Source organism: Delphinus delphis, chromosome 5, assembly GCF_949987515.2.
Source record: "Delphinus delphis chromosome 5, mDelDel1.2, whole genome shotgun sequence".
NCBI classification, from domain to species: domain Eukaryota; kingdom Metazoa; phylum Chordata; class Mammalia; order Artiodactyla; family Delphinidae; genus Delphinus; species Delphinus delphis.
Genome location: NC_082687.1, coordinates 40,601,764 through 40,619,197, shown reverse-complemented (window position 1 = coordinate 40,619,197; position 17,434 = coordinate 40,601,764). Strand labels below are relative to the sequence as shown.

Here is a 17,434-nt window from a genome sequence, read left to right as displayed (position 1 = left end):
AAATCTGCATGTGATGCGTTGCCAGTATCACAATGGCTTACACTCGTATAGAGTGCTATGCTTTTCATGTTTGATCTCTACTGAACCTTGGTCTCTATTTAATATTCACAGCAGGCCAGCGCACTCAGGGAATTAAGGGTGATAAGACCCTTTTTAATGCAGACAAGAAAACTGAGGCAAAGTGGTCAAGTGCCAAGGCCAAGGAAAGATCATGATCGCCAGGCCAACCTCTTTGTAGATGAGAAAATGAGGCTTGTCTCAAAGACTTAGTGTTCGTCCCACATCCTCTTCTTAGTCTCTCCAGGGAAAAGATATGGCAAGCACCTCATAGGAGATGTTGTAGGAACCAGAAAATGAGAAAGTGGACCGAGCAGCACGATCGAGTGGTTAGGTCATGGACTCTGGCCTTAGGCTCCAGCTCTCCCAGTGACTAGTTACATGGCCTTGGGCGAGTTACTTCACCTCTCTGTGCCTCAGTTTCCTCATCTGTGAAATGGGATGTTAACAGTATCTAACTTACAAAGTTGTCATGAGGATTAAATGAATTAATATTTGAAAAGTTCTTTGAGTGATTCTTGGCAGAGGGTAAGTACTTCATGAATGTTAGTTAAATAAGAGAGTAGTACTTGGCTCTGGAGGGAAACACAATACTCCTCCCACCCCATACCTCCTTTACACCCCTAGGAATTGTAAGATGTGGGTAGTTCTCCCACAGGCTACAGAAGAAAGGGAAAGAAACAGAAAATAGCCACATGTTCAGAGTGACAAAATGGCAGTGCTGGGATTTGAATTCAGTTCTGAGCTCCAAAGCCTTTATTCTTCTTTCCATTGAACTCTACCAATCAGAGACTATAAATCTTGGCCAGCAGAAATGAGCAAGCCTTGTTCAGGAATAAAAGGTAAGCATTCTCCTAGAACGTCCCTTCTCATACAAATTTTTGGGACTACCGGAAGCTAGACAGTTTGTGACTAACCTCTTTCTTTTTATGTCCGTACGTATGTCTGTATGTGTGTTATGTATTTTTAATATCTTGAAACCAGTCAATAAAAGCTTGTCCAAGGGTTCACAATACATGTGTAGAGAACTGGTTCTCAACCAGAGATTACTGCAACTCCCAGGGGACATTTGGCAATGTCTGGAGACATTTTGGGTTGTTGCAACTATAGGTGAGGACTACCTAGTGGGTAGAGGCCAAGGATATTTCTAAACATCCTGAAAAGCACAGGGTTTTTTTTTTTAGGGAAGAATTTTCCATCACCAAATGTGAACTGGGCTGAGGTGAGAAACTGTGGTTTAGAGAACATTAACAACATCATGAAACAAGAGCATCGGGAGGGATTCTGAAGGCTGTCTAGTGTAGTTTCCTAGCAGATACAGATGTCGTGTCTGCAGCAGGCCCGACGAGCTGTCCTGGTGACGAATGAAACCTTACACATCGCTTTTGAGTTAAAAAAAATGTTCAAAGTGCAAGTGCTGGAACTCAGAGATCAGAACAGGAATCCTGTGCCCCCATAGATTTGTTCACTTCCTGTCTGAAATGCCTCTTCTTTTTTTTTTTTAATCAATTAATTAATTAATTTTTGCTGTGTCGGGTCTTCGTTTCTGTGCGAGGGCTTTCTCTAGTTGTGGCGAGCAGGGGCCACTCTTCATCGCGGTGCGCGGGCCTCTCCTCTTGCGGAGCGCAGGCTCCAGACGTGCAGGCTCAGTAGTTGTGGCTCACGGGCCTAGTTGCTCCGTGGCATGTGGGATCCTCCCAGACCAGGGCTCGAACCCGTGTCCCCTGCATTAGCACGCAGGTTCTCAACCACTGCGCCACCAGGGAAGCCCCTGAAATGCCTCTTCTGTGTGGCAAGTCCTGCCGGGTACCCCACTGCCCCCAAACTTGCCTCTTCTCTCTTCCTTCTACTTATTGTTCCTATGTTGACAGTTTAATCTCCCCAGTTCTATTCTTCTTTTCTTCTTTAAATAAACTTTTAATTGAAATGCACTATATATACAGTATAGAAATTGTAAACATGATTGATGAATTTTCACCAAGTGAACAATTCTTGTAACCACAACCTGATTCAAGAACTAGAAACTTACAGAACCCCAGAAGCCCTCCTTACTCTCAAAGGCAGTCTAACACTCCACCCAGAGGCAACCTCTACCCTTTCTTCTAACACCAGAGGATCATTTTGCCTGTGTTTGAGACATATTTATTGAATTATATACATTATTTATTCTTCTATTCCTGGCGTCTTTTGCTCAAAATTATGATTGTGAGATTCAACCGTGTTGTGTGCTGCAAGAATTCATTCATTCTCATTGCTGTATAATATTCCATTGTATAGATATACCACAATTTATTTATCTGTGCTACCATTGTATTATTTCCAGTCTGGACTATTATCAATAGTACAGTGCTGCTATAACATTCTTGTACATAACTTTAGGTGAACTATGTATGTATCTCTGTTGTGTCGATATCTAGGAGTGGAATTGCTGGGTCCTAGGGTTCATAGATAGTGCCAAACAGTATTCCAAAGTGGTGGTACCAATTTACACTCCCATCAGTAATGTATGAGAGTTCCAGTTGCTCCACATCCTAGCCAATACCTGCTAATGCCACTATTTTTTACTTAAAGATTGCTAAAGAATCTGGGAAGCAGGCACCTAGGTTTAAAATTGAGAAAAACAGAAATTATGGTTAAATGATTAAATAGAGTTGCTGCATTTAGGGAAAAAATACAGGATATTCAGTTAAATTTGAATAATTATGTCCCAAGCATTATTTGAGATATACTAAAAAATTATTCGTTCTTTATTTGAAATTCAAATTTAACGGGGCATCCTGTATTTTATCTGGAACATTGAGGGAATGATTTTGGTATGAGGTAATACCAATGTGGGGCAGTTACTGCTCCCTGCGTTTCCAGGAATGGGAAGAGGGGGAGGAGGCGAAAACAGCAGACTTTCCAAGGTTGCTCTTCTCTCCACCCCCTCCCCCATAGGGTCCCAAAGCATACTAATGGCAGCAGTGATTTATTTGATTTCTATCTAAATTCTTTTAAGAGCATTTCCTTTGGGAAAACACAATTGTTTATTCATTAATAGAGGAAGGAAAACTGAAATTTCTTGAGCAGTTGCTATTGCCAGTTTCCATGTTTGGCAATCTTAAAGCTGTTGGATTCTAGCCTTATAACCATCTCGCCTTCTATTTTGAAATCTGATACCAGGAAAACTTAAGCAACTCAGGCTGGTTCAAAGCCAGACGAGCTAAAGCCAAAGTCAGAGCTCTTGCATTCTATCAAGGCTTCTGTCTTGTGGAAGGAGTTTCATTGACTAGCCCGGGTCCTGCGTGGGCTCTATTTCTCTCAGCCAGTCTGAGCTATCCTGATGGCATCGGGCGAGACCACTGCCTATCACTCACTTGGGCTTCCCAGGGCTCTTCATTCCCTCGATTTCCATCCCCTCCTTTCTCTGTCCACCTCCTTCTGGCTTTCAGCTTCCTACCAGATAATTCCATGGGTTATATGCAACCCACTTCTGGAACAAGAAAGTAAAATAAAGCCAACTGAGAAAGGTGTGCTTTTGATCATTTTGAGCTTCTGCAGCATCTACATGCCACAGCAGGCCTGTCTTCTAGTCCCAGGTCTGAGTCTGCATCTGGAGCAGGGAATGACCCACTCCTTTCCTCCAGCTCCTGTGTGTCTCAAGCAGAATTCTGCAGCCTCCGTGTCACACTAGACCAGTTATGTTGTAAACCAGAAAATGCCATCCACAAATATGCCTCTTTAGGATAACGGTTATTTTGAGCTGATTATTTTGAGAAACAGCAGACACAGGAGAAGACTGGAAAACAGAGTAGAAGTCACCCTTTAAGGGAAATTTATACTTATAAAGGAAATGTCCATTTGTAAGGGTGTCTCCCTCTCCTACCAAGAAAAGAAGGATGACTCTAAATCACAAGAAACTCTTCAGTGGAGTTACTGTCTGCATAACAAACCTTACCCTTGTTTACCCAGCCACCTCCCCATAAATGGCTTATCCCCACCTTCTCTCTTTTGCCTTTATCTGAAGATGGTATTTAAGCCTGAATTCTTATTTATTTATTTATTTTGGCTGCACCTGGTCTTAGTTGTGGCATATGGGATCTAGTTCCCCAACCAGGGCTCTAACCTGGGCCCCCTGCATTGGGAGCTTGGAGTCCTACGCACTGGACCACCAGGGAAGTCCCTAAGCCTGAATTCTAAGACACCTGTGAGAGTTACAGTTTTCCCTGGGTACCTCCCATGTATATGAGATACACGTGTTAATAAACTTCTGATTTTTAATCTTGAATTTTCTCTTCTTTATCTTTTGTTACAGGGGCCGAGGACATAGAAGGGTAGAGGGAAAATTATTTTTCTTCCCCTACAATGTCATTTCTGAAATTTTAGCCAAAACAATACAAACTGAATCAGGAAATTAAAAGATGATTTCGTAGAGTTGAAGGTATGGCATTTCCTAATTTAAACTAAATCATTTCTATAAACAAAAAGCCTCTGGTCACTAACTGGGGGGTGGGAGGAGGGCTTCCTGCCCCACCTAGGAAAGCCCCCATGTAGGCCACAGCTGAGGAAATGGTCCCTTCTTTTCTATAGACTGGGAGTAAAGAAAGAAGATTAGTCACTCATCTGTATCTGGCTTCCAACCCCCTGCAGCCTTGTCCCCCAGAAACATTCAGATCCTGCACCTATCAAGGAATCTCCTTTCTTGGTCTTCTCCAGCACCCAGACACTCTACAGCAGGCCTGCCTTTTAGTCCCTGGGTCTAAGTCTGCACCTGGAGCCAATTATCTGGATCTCATACAGAATTCGGTATTGTCTGTATGCCAATAGCATTCTGCCTAATGTACCACCGATTATGTCATTTCTGAAATTTTCATCGAAACAATGAAAACTCTCAGTTATAAGGAAATTTTAAAAGATTATGCATAATTGAAGGTAGGGCATTTTCTAATGGAAACTAAATTACTTTTATTTAAAAAATGCCACTCAAAACCATTTTCCCTAATGGTTAAAATGGTGCTCATGCCTGATAATGCTTAAATTAGGAGCTCTCTTGTATTTTTTTTTTTTTTTTTTTTGTGGTACGTGGGCCTCTCACTGTTGTGGCCTCTCCTGTTGCGGAGCACAGGCTCCGGACGCGCAGGATCAGCGACCATGGCTCACGGACCCAGCCTCTCCGCGGCATGTGGGATCTTCCCGCACCGGGGCACGAACCCGCGTCCCCTGCATCGGCAGGCGGATTCCCAACCACTGCGCCACCAGGGAAGCCCCCTCTTGTATTTTTGATAGTGCAAGACTGGGAACTTTTCGGACACCAGGAGAGTCCAGTCACCCTCCTTTCATCAAGGAGGTGAAGGGGACTTGGCTCACCAAAGTGTGTAATTTGGGGAGAGGGTAGGGGATAAGAAGAACATGATACATGTGCTTCCATTGTCATTCTACCATCACTAATCTCTCTGGGGACCTAATTCATTAAGCTTCTTCTCTACTTTGATCTTATAATTTGTTAAGGGGTGTCGGGCACACACGGTTCTAGGGAAAGACTGCCTTGCACACCCGAACCCTGTAAGCCTGCCCTCAGAAGCTCTTCACAACTTGACTGACCCTGTTTTCCCAGTCCTTCCCTGACCATGTCCTTCCCATATCCAGTCAGATTCCTCACTGCTCTGCAAACTGTCCATCTATACTGTTCCTGCTGTGAATTCTTGCCTCCACTTTCCCCATTGACCTGTCAACATCTCATTTCAAATGCCACCTCTTCCATGAAGCCATTCCAAATCCTCCAAGTTGGCTTTGCCTCTCTCCCTCCTTTGAACTTGCTTAACACTTTGGTGGTGTGGTGACGAGCCCACTGGACTTGGGTCAGGATACTGGGCTCTAACCATAGCACCAATACTTGGCTATCTCCGTGCCTTTTCTGTAAATGACAATGATAGTATCTTCACTTCCTCCTTCCCACAGTTATTAAGAAAGCTACAGAAAGTTATAGTAACTTCGGATATGAGATATCTGTAATTATGTGCATTCTGAGAACTTAAGTTTTCTTTCCCTTTTTTTTGGTTTTTCTGAGGGTGGTCACTGGGCTTCAATGATCGTTTTTCCCAAAGACAGTGGCCTCCACAAAGCCTAGAAACTACTAAGTGCTTGATGGGGTTCAGGACCAGCTACCTTAAAATGTGGCATCTTGGCATATTGAATATCTTAAGCTGAAGGAGTTTGAGAAAATGGCAAAAGCAGAAAGGTCTCTCCCTTCACCTGTCTTCCCTGAAAGCAGGAGATAAGTCTCTTATGTGAAAGGTACCCTCCCTGTACCAGAAGGAAGGCAGACACCCTTAACACCAGAGATGGAATTTAGGGCCAAGAATAAACAAACCTTGGGACTTTCCTGGTGGTCCAGTGGTAAAGAATCTGCCTTACAATGCAGGGTTCCATCCCTGGTCAGGGAACTAGGATCCCACATGCCATGGGGCAACTAAGCCTGCACGCCACAACTACTGAGCCCACACACCCTGGAACCTACATGCCACAACTAGAGAGAAGCCCACATACTACAACGAAAGATCCCGTGAGACTCAATGAAGTTCCCGCTTGCTGAAACTAAGACCCGACGCAGCCAAAAATAAATAAATAAAGAATAAATTAAAAAAAAAAAAAGAGTAAACAAACCTTGTTACTTTTTCACCATTTAGTACCCCTAGAGCAAACCCCTTTGTCTTGTCAATTCTTCACAAGTTTACTGTTTTCTTTGTCTAAAAGTATGAAAGTTTCCCCTTCGGTCACTTCTTTGGGTCTTTAATTCTCTTACGAAAGTCCCCATGTATATATGCAAAAATTTAATAAAATTTGTAGGCATTTCTCCTGTCAAACTGTCTTAGTTTAATTTTCAGACCCAGCCAGGGATCCTAAGAGGGTTGAGGAAAACTTTTCCTCCCCTACATGTTCAATATCAGATTATTTATTCATTTAAACCAGTGGGTTTCAATCGGGGGTGATTTTGCCCACAGGGGACATTTGGTAATGTCTGGTGACATTTTGGTTGTCACAGCTTGAGGTGGGGGGACAACTGCTATTGGCATCTAGTAGGTAGAGGCCAAGGATGCCTCCCCTCCCTCCTCCTCCCCCATGCCCCCCATTCCCACCAACAAGGAACTATTTGGCCCCATCGTATCAAGGCTGAGAAATTCTGATTCATACTCTTGTCTTGTTTTTTTAAAAGATTTGAGCAGTTTACAAGCTTACATACATAACAAGATACAAAAATGAAGAAATCAGGGAAGTAAATTTGGAGTAAATTTGGTGCTTGCTCTAAGTTTCCTGTACAGCATTCAACATGGGCTGCAAATTAGACTCTGAGATTCCTACTGAGGTAGGAGACAGATGGGTCCCTGGGCTGGACAGCTGGTGTCTGTCACGCGGAGTGAAATTGAAGCTTTGTTCTCCCCCAGACACTCTAAGGACAAAGCTAGTGGCAGAAGCTGAGCTCTGCTGAGAAGCGAAGAGATAAGTTGACCACTCCTGAGGTCAGGAAAACTTACCTTTCTGCACATGCGCAGGAAGGCTCCTTGGGGGTCAAAAAGGTAGGTGGCACCACCCAATAAAAAGTGTGGACATGCACCCACAGGCCTCTGCAGTGGGATCCATCTTAACAAAAATTTGCACACGCATGTTGGGGAGCATCCTAGGACCAGTCAGGTGTGAAGGAAGAAGCAAGATAATTGGCCAAATGTAAACAAAGACCAGGAAGGACTGTCCTATAGAAGGGATTTAAATCACCTCTTCACTGCTTTTCTCATTCAGGATGCCTGCACTCCTCTCTAGGTGTGTATTTCTGTAGCTTCTGATTTACTGCCTCCTCCTCTTTAGAGAGGATGCCCATACCCTTTCTCTCTGGGTATGTATTTCTGCCTTGCTTCTGACTTAAATAAGTAAACTGTTTCTCTGTGTGCTCTGCCACATGTTATGCTGTGTCTCTAATAATAAACTTCGTACCTGTTTTTTACAGTTTTTGCCTCCTTGAAACATTCTTGCTTTCAAACAGGGGAAAGAGCTAGGGCCACCTTGCTTCTAGCCTCTAGCCCCTGGTGGTCTAGCAGTTAGGATTCCTGGTTTCCATCCAGGCTACCCAGGTTCAATTCCTGGGCAGGGAACTAAGATCTCTCTTCAGGAGCACTGACTGCTGTCCCTCTGAGATCACTACCAGGCAAAGCAAAGAGGGAACATAAACATTTAGGAGATTGATCATGTCCATAAAATGAAAACAGATTGAGACCTAGAGAAATTTCTCATCAAGCTCCTCAAAAAGGAGATTATTTGTGACATGCAGTGGCTAAAGCCTTTATCAGTATCTCTAAAATAAATAGAATGACTTTCCCAAACCTATACCCTAATATAGGGTTACAGCACAATGCTAGGGTAGAATCACTGAAAGCAATCACCGAGAAGCTAAAATGATCCCATCTAAGTATTTACCCCTCTGATAATCTGGGATGATTCAAGATTAAAAATCAGATTTTTTAGATTGTTCAGTGAAACACATGGATGTATATTCTTTTATAAACTTCCATGAATAGTATTTTCACCAGCTGGGGCTTGATAAGATTTGGGCAGAAATGAGGTTTAATTAGAAGCCTCTGGCAAGAAACTGAGTTCAGATTCCCAACTAGGGTTGCTTATTATACATAGCAACAGGTACACAGAAGGAAAGGTGTATAAGGCAAATGCACTGTTATAAAAATTAAAAGATGCAACCAGGACATGTACCTGAATAAAAGGCCATCCTAGTGTAGCATGGAGGTGAGCTAACAGCCATCCTAATTCAACACGGAGATAAGCCAAAGGCATGGCTGCAGAAAAGTCTGTGTTTTTCTCAGAAACCCATTCTAAAACTGCTTTAGCAAGTGACCAGTGGGGAAGCTTAGAAAGGAGACTTGGCTGACACAGGCTAACCCCGGTATTTAAATATCCATTTAAAACAAGCTGATGGTGTTTTGTTAAGCAGTACATCTTGTGCACACACCAGTGAATCACATCTGACTGTATGACTGATCAAAGTCCCAAGTTCTACGCCCTAGAGCTGGAAAACTTTCATATCAGATGTTACCAAAACCCACCCATTCTGACAATAGAAGAGAGCAGTAAAATGCCCGTGGAGTCTAATTCTAAGTAATGTAACTTCCTGGTCAATGCTGTGAAGACAGAAAAATTATAATATGGAACCTTAGATTATGAGTTGACCTGTTAAAAATACCAACCACTTGGCTGCATTCTGATTCTGGCCCATTGGTCTGGCCTTGGCACTGATATTTTTAATGCTTCCCAGGTGATTCCAAGGTGCAGGGAGGGTTGAGAATTAAATTTTTATAATTATTAAAGGAAGTCTATCCAAAATGATGATTTGAGTACTGAAGTGGTGGAGCTTAAGCCTTTTTTCTTCTTTTTAATAAATTTATTTATTTATTTATTATTTATTTTTGGCTGCATTGGGTCTTTGTTGCTGTGCGTGGACTTTCTCTAGTTGCGGCGAGCAGGGTCTACTCTGTTGTGGTGCGCAGGCTTCTCATTGTGGTGGTTTCTCATGTTGCGGAGCTCGGGCTCTAGGCGCGCAGGCTTCGGAAGATGTGGCGTAGCGGCTCAGTCCCACCGCGGCATGTGGGATCTTCCCAGACCAGGGCTCGAACCCGTGTCCCCTACGTTGGCAGGTGGACCTCCTAACCACTGTGCCACCAGGGAAGCCCATGGAGCTTAAGTCTTTTACACAAAAATAAAACACACATTTCCCCTCTAATTTCAAATTTCCCCTCCCACTTAATTTTCACCCCAAATGTGTATAATCTTAAAAACTTAGCTCAATTAATATGATCAATGAAGACATGTCTAAAAATCACAAAAGTGTCGAAAGAAAAAATTTCTATTAAATCCAGCATACAAAGTTAACCACTATTGACATCTGTGATTATATCCTTCCATTTAATCTAACAAAATTTTTTTTGTGTGCAGGAACACCTTTTAATGAACATACCCAAAAGTGGCAATAAAATCATTTATCCTACAGTGAAGAGAAGGCTGCTTCCCTTTCTGTTATAACTGAGGAGCAAGCATTTATCTCTTTTAGAAGTGGGATCCAATCATTGTGCTCTAGCTCAGAATTATTATCTAATTAGTTAACACCTCTACCATGACTCTTGAGTTGGTATAAAGGAGCAGAAAGAGTCTTTCCAAGAAAGAGTTTAATCTGAGTTCTTCCAGCTCATCCCATAGTTTATTTCTGTTTGCAGAATTAAAGGTTGAAATATTATTGGTTGAGTGAATGAATCTTGGAGTTACCTCTGAAGTCTCAATTCATATGCAGCTATGAAAACTCTGAACTAAAATCATATTCCTCACTTAGGCAATTATTTATCTCCCCAGACTCATATCTTGCCTTTATTCTGTTTCTCTCTTCACATCTTTCTTAGAACACTTTGTCTTCAATAGGAGCTCAGCAGGGGGGAATCCCAAAAAGAGAAGAGGGTATCACCAGCTCCTGGACTTGCAGAGGGCTTGGCTCTACCCATGCCTGGCATATCTAGTATCTGGTCATAGCAGTATAGCAATCCTGCAACTGTCTCAGATTTAATATCTTGGTTAAAAAAACTAGAAGAGGACTTCCCTGGTGGCGCAGTGGTTGAGAGTCCGCTTGCCGATGCAGGGGACACGGGCTCGTGTCCCAGTCTGGGAAGATCCCACATGCCGCAGTGCCGCTGGGCCTGTGAGCCATGGCCGCTGAGCCTGCGCGTCCGGAGCCTGTGCTCCGCAACGGGAAAGGCCACAACAGTGAGAGGCCCACGTACCGCAAAAAAAAAAAACCAAAAACCAAAACCAAAAACAAAACCTAGAAGACCTATGATGTACAGGACTGTATTTTAAATCTTGCTGCAACTCAGTTTTGAATTGAAATCATCTGTCCTTTGAATCATGTGGGTTGAAGATCACTTACCTGGTAAAAGACAGCTAATAGCTGCATCCACTTCAGCACAAACATCTTGAAGGGACTTAGTTGATTTTTTTAGAAAACTTTTTTGGTAAACAGTCAACTTTGTTAAATAATTTTAGATTTTGTACTATTTGTGAGGGATGGGGAGGAAAAGCCCCCCATCCCACCCAATGCCAACAACTTGTACTGGTGATGGAAGTAAAGAGGGTTAAGAGAGTGCTGGCCATTTGCCATAAAATCAAAGGTCAGAAGTTACAGAATGGTGAACTTGGGTGGTGTCTGTAATCTGTAACTTGAGCTAGTCCCATCCAAAACTTTCTAAGAAGATAACAAAACCATTTGTGAGTGCTCTAGTCAGTATAAATGGATCTCAAAACTTCAGTAAAAATACAATTACCTGGTGGCCATGAAACGCTTAAATTTAATTCAGGAAAAAAGCAGCAGCCTATACAAGCACTCAATTATAAAATATGTTTTTCTCCCAAAAGCCTCCAGATGTATTTTTCTGGAGCATGATCTATGCGCTAACAGGGGCAGCCATTAAAAGCACACACATTTTTCTCCATTTTCATCCCCCCTCTACCGCCCATCCTCATAAAACCCAAATGAGTTTGAAAGTAGTATTAAGTGCTAATTTCTCAATAAAACTGATGGCTAACCAATGGTGCTTGCTCAGTCCTCCTGGATTCCTCTGCATTTTGCTAATGCATTCAAGTGCATTGGGGTTGTTCTTAGGGTTGATTGCTTTGCAAGAGGTAAACTAAGCACATCCTTAAGGCACCAATAAAGTTGGGGCAATAAAATGAAATAAAATAGTGAAAACTTTGAGGGAAATAATCACAATCACATCAGACTTCTTTGCATATGGAGGGGTGTGGATGGGTAGCACACCACACATTTTCAGTGTATTTAAGGCCTCTCAAGATGCCTGTCTGGTCCTGGTTATATTTTAAGGTCAGTTGTTTTCAGGTCCCACACCTCTATTGGAGTCTGAGCACAACGGGTCCTAGCCACTCATCTTTTTATCCTAACACAGTGCCTGGAGCAGAGTAAAGGTTCAATAATGAATGTTTAAAAAAAATAAATGAATGAACAAATGTATGAATACAGAAACTGTTATGTCCCATACACACAATTTCAAAATCTCTAGACTGGGGCTTCCCTGGTGGCGCAGTGGTTGAGAGTCCGCCTGCCGATGCAGGGGACACGGGCTCATGCCCCGGTCCGGGAAGATCCCACATGCTGCGGAATGGCTGGGCCCGTGAGCCATGGCCGCTGAGCCTGCGCGTCCGGAGCCTGTGCTCCGCAATGGGACAGGCCACAACAGTGAGAGGCCCGCGCACCGCAAAAACAATCTCTAGACTGTACATCTATCTAGATGTCAGAAATAACACCTCCCAAACTGCACATGCCCTTTATCCACCATCTTTAAGAAATGTGTTTGCCTTAGGGACCTGGAAGTAAGAGGGAGAAAAAAACCTTCTTTTTCTCCTTTCTTTAAATCATACAAGTGAGAAAAGCTAATCATTCCCTCAACAGTGAAAATACTGAGATGTGCCTTGGTAATAGTGCCCATAATAACAACAATACAAATCAGGACAGGCAACAAGTGGCCAGATTGTGATGATCTCAAAAAATTGTTTTTGTTATATAAAAACAGAGCCATTTAGAATTAACTTCGGACAATAAAATAATAATAAACCTCAAAATGACTGAAGCAGACGTCGTGTCCCCCTGCCCCACACTAGCAAAAGTAATTCCAACAGCAAATCTTGAAACCAGCTACAAATGAAACAAGTTTCTAGAAGGAATTTTAGAATATTCTGCTTAAACAGAATATTAAGACACCAGTCTTAATGATGATACGATAATTTCTTCTTTCAATGTCTAAGAACATTTTTTTCTCTTAAAAAATGTACCTTCATTTTTAAGAAACTGTCATGATATACACAGGCTCTTATGAATCACCACTGTCAAATTTAATTTAAAAGACAATTACATGTTGCAGACGTGGGTTTTAACAAAAATTCACCAAAACAAATGATTAATACCTATTATTCAATTCTGCCTTGTGTTAGTTACGTGGTAACGTTTTACTGGCTCCGGAATTCGTTACTTTTAGAATAATTTTTTTTTTCTTTTGAAAGAGGATGAAAGAGAAAGACAAGAGGTTTGCAGCACTGAAATTATTGCAAAAATACTTACCACACGCAAGGTAACTGCAGAGGACAGCAGCTCAGACCAGCCAGGAGAAGCCTCTGGGAACATCCTTTTGTTGCTGCAGCTGGGGCTGTAATCAGCAAGGGCGGGGTTCGGGTGTGGAAAGTTAGGAGGTGGGATTGGAGGAAAGAAATTATGACCTGGCTGCCTTTACTGCCTGGTGTGGGTCACTGTTTCTCCCTTTCAGAAAGCGGACACTCCATTTTTACCTTATTCCGTTTATTTTATGTGACATTTGCCTGACAACACTGCCCCCTTAGAGAGCAAGATTTATTTATGATTGGGCAACAACACATTTTATGAGGGTCCAAGGCTTGTTTATTTATTTAGGATTTCTATAATTCATCTACTTCCTAAGGCACTTAAGGGTCTTGAAACACGTTTAAAAGTAAGCATTGGGCAGCTGATCTTAAGACTCAAAAAGTGCTAAAGACATAATTAATCTTCCTTCTTTTTTTTTTAAAGCATTTCTTAATTTTTAAAAAACAATTTATTTATTTTTGGTTGCACTGGGTCTTCGTTGCTTTGCGCGGGTTTTCTCTAGTTGCAGCGAGTGGTGCGCGGGCTTCATTGCGGTGGCTTCTCTTGTTGCTGAGCATGGGCTCTAGGCACGTGGGCTTCAGTAGTTATGGCTCGCAAGCTCTAGAGCACAGGTTCAGTAGTTGTGGCACACGGACTTAGTTGCTCCGCGGCATGTGGGATCTTTCCGGACCAGGGCTCTAACCCGTGTCCCCTGCATTAGCAGGTGGATTCTTAACCACTGTGCCACCAGGGAAGCCCCTCGATGTTCCTTCTTGTCAGGTTGTTGAGACTTGTATTCTAAGCTAAAGTGCTGTATGGCAGAGGGGAGACAAGGGAAGATATTGAAGGTTAAGGGGGCAGAGTGGGACATGGTCAGTGGCATTTTGGAGCCGCCTGTCTGGTGCCAGTGTGGAGCCTAGATTCTAGAAGACAAGACTGTCGTCAGGGAGACCACTGCAGGGACAATTTTGTAGAGAGAGAAGGATGCAGAGGGCCTGAGCAGGGATGGAAAGCAAAAGTGTGGCTTGAACAGAAAATCATAACAGGAATGGGCAGTTCTTAGTGATTGGGCATAGGGATGGGAGGGGGAGTGAATCACTTCATGAATCAGAAGGTAGGTACATAGATATACAATACTGTATATAAAAACCTCAACTGTTTCCAGGTTGCTGACTAAAAATTTGTTAGTTTATCAGAGGTTAAAATGTCCTTCATCCTTCCTGGTGTGACTCTGATAAGTTTTATTTTCTTTCACGATGTTTGTGCATAAAACACGAATGAGTCACATGACTGAAACTGTTTTATGTTCTCCTTGGTTAGATGTGTGTACAGAGGGAGTTGTTCTTTGAGGTGGAGGATAAGGGGGACAGGGGGACCTGGGTGCTCACTTATTTCAGAGGACCATTTGCCTAGTCTATTAATATTCACACATACCACTGAGTAGAAAACCTAATTATCAGCATAATCCATGCTATCTTACTGCAGGAGACTGGAGTGTGAGTTATAACCACTGCATATATAGGCCACTAAACCAAAAAAGAGGTAAAGAGGTGATACCATCCCTGTCCTGGAAGAGCTCATGACCTGGGAAATGAGACAAACCAAATGGCCTTAGAGACAATATCCTTAGGATCCTACAAAGCAAGAGGTCATCAAGTTCCAGGCCACTTATTATGTGACTCTTGGGCAAATCTCTTAATAAAAAAGGTTATGATGTATTGAGTATCTAGTATGTGCTGAGCACAAAATCACTTCAACGAATGTGTCATGTATCTTCATCATAAGATATTCATAGCAACTGTAATTGTTACTAGCCTTATAATAGAAATAAAGAAACTGAGCCCAGAGAAGTTAAGTAGCTTGCCCCAGGGCCCTACAGCAGCTAATTTGGGAAGGGGGAAATGTGAATCCAGGCTAATCTGACATAAAAGCCCATATTTTTCCACTACAACTCTCAACTATAAAATGGTGGTGAAAACATCCACATCACAGGACCATGGTGAGGATTAAACGAGATAATATGGGAGAACCCAGATACACAGAGGATACGCAGTAGAGTCGTGTTTCCCCTCCCCTGTCACCCCTGCTCTTCCTCAGGACAAGACTCTGTTTTTTAGGTTCTTCCAGAGCCTGCTGGGTACCCCTCTCCTCCACAGTAGGGTATCTCACCTGCCTCATTCCCCAGCTGGACGCTGAGCCCTTTGAAAGACAGGTGGAGGCCTCTGTCATTAACATGACTTTAAAGCTGAGGCCAAGCCAGACAGAGGCATGAGAGAAATTCAGGGACTGGTGGTATCACACTAAAATGTCTTTATAGCATTATGGTCTAAGCAAGCTACATAAGAATAGGAAAAGAATCATTTGGGGATCAGTGGAATTCTATCAAAAGGAGAAGCATCCAGGGTTTGGGGACTTTACCCATTCTGCCCATTTATACCAATCAAGTGTTTTAAAAGGGGTGCACCAGGTCATCTGTGATTGGAGTGAAATCAGACCCCCCAGGTGCTATGGTCTAATCTCTGGTTGTTTTATTCGTTCACTCAACAAACACACACATATATATATATATATATATATATATATATATATATAGAGAGAGAGAGAGAGAGAGAGAGAGAGAGAGAGAGAGAGAGGGAGACAGAGAGAGAGAGAGAGAGACAGAGAGACAGAGAGAGAGACACAGAGAGAGACAGAGAGACAGAGACAGAGAGAGAGACAGAGACAGAGACAGAGTACTTGCTATACATCAGGCCTATGTGAGATACTAGGGATACAACAGCAACAAACAGGTTTCCTGCTCTCAAGATTCCTGTTCGGTTTCATTCTAATAAAGGAGAAAGATGAGGAAAACACATGCAAACACAAACAAACCCCACGTCAGCATACAAGTGAATAAAATAGTAGCATGTTGTTCTAAGCGTTGGGAAGAGAGTCGTCAAGGGACTGAGGTTCTGAATAAGGCGGTGGTGGGAACGCAGGACCTACCTTAGGCAGGGTGGGCAGGAGAGGCCTCCCTGAAGCAGACATCCAAGGAAGAGCAGGTGCTGGCTCTGTGGAGACAGGTGGGAAGAGTGTCCCAGTCTCAGGCAAAAGTCCCAGTGTGAGCTCAGCAGATTTGAGGAACTGAAAGGAGACAGCTGTAGGAGAAGCAATAAGCATTCTAATTGACTATGTGAGGAACCCAGGAATGGTGGCAGAAAGAGTTTTATATGACTATTCAGGAAAGACTCCATGAAGAACTATATTTCTAAGGAGACTGGTGAACTGGTGTGTGTGTGTGTGTGTGTGTGTGTGTGTGTGTGTGAATTCCAGCTGAGAAAATCACCATTTGTTTGTCTTTTTTTGTTTGCCATTTGTTTGCCTTTTTTTTTTTTCAACATCTTTATTGAATCTGTTACAATGTTGCTTCTGTTATATGTTTTGGTTCTTTGGCCACGAGGCATGTGGGATCTTAGCTCCCTGACCAGGGATCAAACCTGCACCCCCTGCATTGGAAGACAAAGTCTTAACCACTGGACTGCCAGGGAAGTCCCTTGTTTGTCTTTTTAGGATTGAAAGATGTGGCATGGCCACAACCTAGCTAGTGTTGCTCTTTTCTTTGCAAACAGGCTCCACAAGGTTTGGGGCTGAGAATGGGTAGATTTAGTGGTTGATGACCAATTCCCTGAGAAAAGTGATCAGGTTGGGTGTGTGTGACTCCTGATATTGACTAGACTGCTTTAGAGAGGGTCATTGCTGCTTTCAAAAAGGACTAAGTAGCCACTGGCCTGTGTCATGTGGGCACTGCCTGGGGTGGAGTTCTGTAGATGTTGCTCCTGGGGTCAGCCGTTGAGTAAATGTTTATCAAGACAGTATGGCATAGTGGTGCCAAGTGTGGCCTCTGGAGTGGGAATCACCACCACTGGCTCACTGTGTGAACTTGGACTAGTTAGTCACCATCTCTGTGCTTCCAATTCCTCATAGAGTTACTGTCAGAATTAAAAGTGAACATGGGGCCTCCCTGGTGGCGCAGTGGTTAAGAATCTACCTGCCGATGCAGGGGACATGGGTATGGGCCCTGGTCCGGGAAGATCCCGCATGTTGCAGAGCAACTAAGCCCGTGCACCACAACTACTAAGCCTGCGCTCTAGAGCCCGTGAGCCACAATTACTGAAGCCCACGTGCCTAGAGCCCATGCAACAAGAGAAG

At 43.0% G+C, this 17,434-nt stretch overlaps 1 protein-coding gene across 1 annotated transcript in view; it reads right to left on the bottom strand.

The window, feature by feature from the left end:
- Positions 1-16,326, bottom strand: part of LOC132425365 (placenta-specific gene 8 protein-like) — a 29,578-nt gene extending 13,252 nt beyond the window's left edge. The window contains exons 1-2 of the mRNA XM_060011669.1: positions 16,232-16,326; positions 13,211-13,295 (exon numbers count right to left, since the gene is read on the bottom strand). The gene's annotated coding sequence lies outside the window, so the exon portion shown is untranslated. The remainder of the gene's footprint in view (positions 1-13,210; positions 13,296-16,231) is intronic.
- Between the last annotated feature and the right edge of the window lie 1,108 nt (positions 16,327-17,434).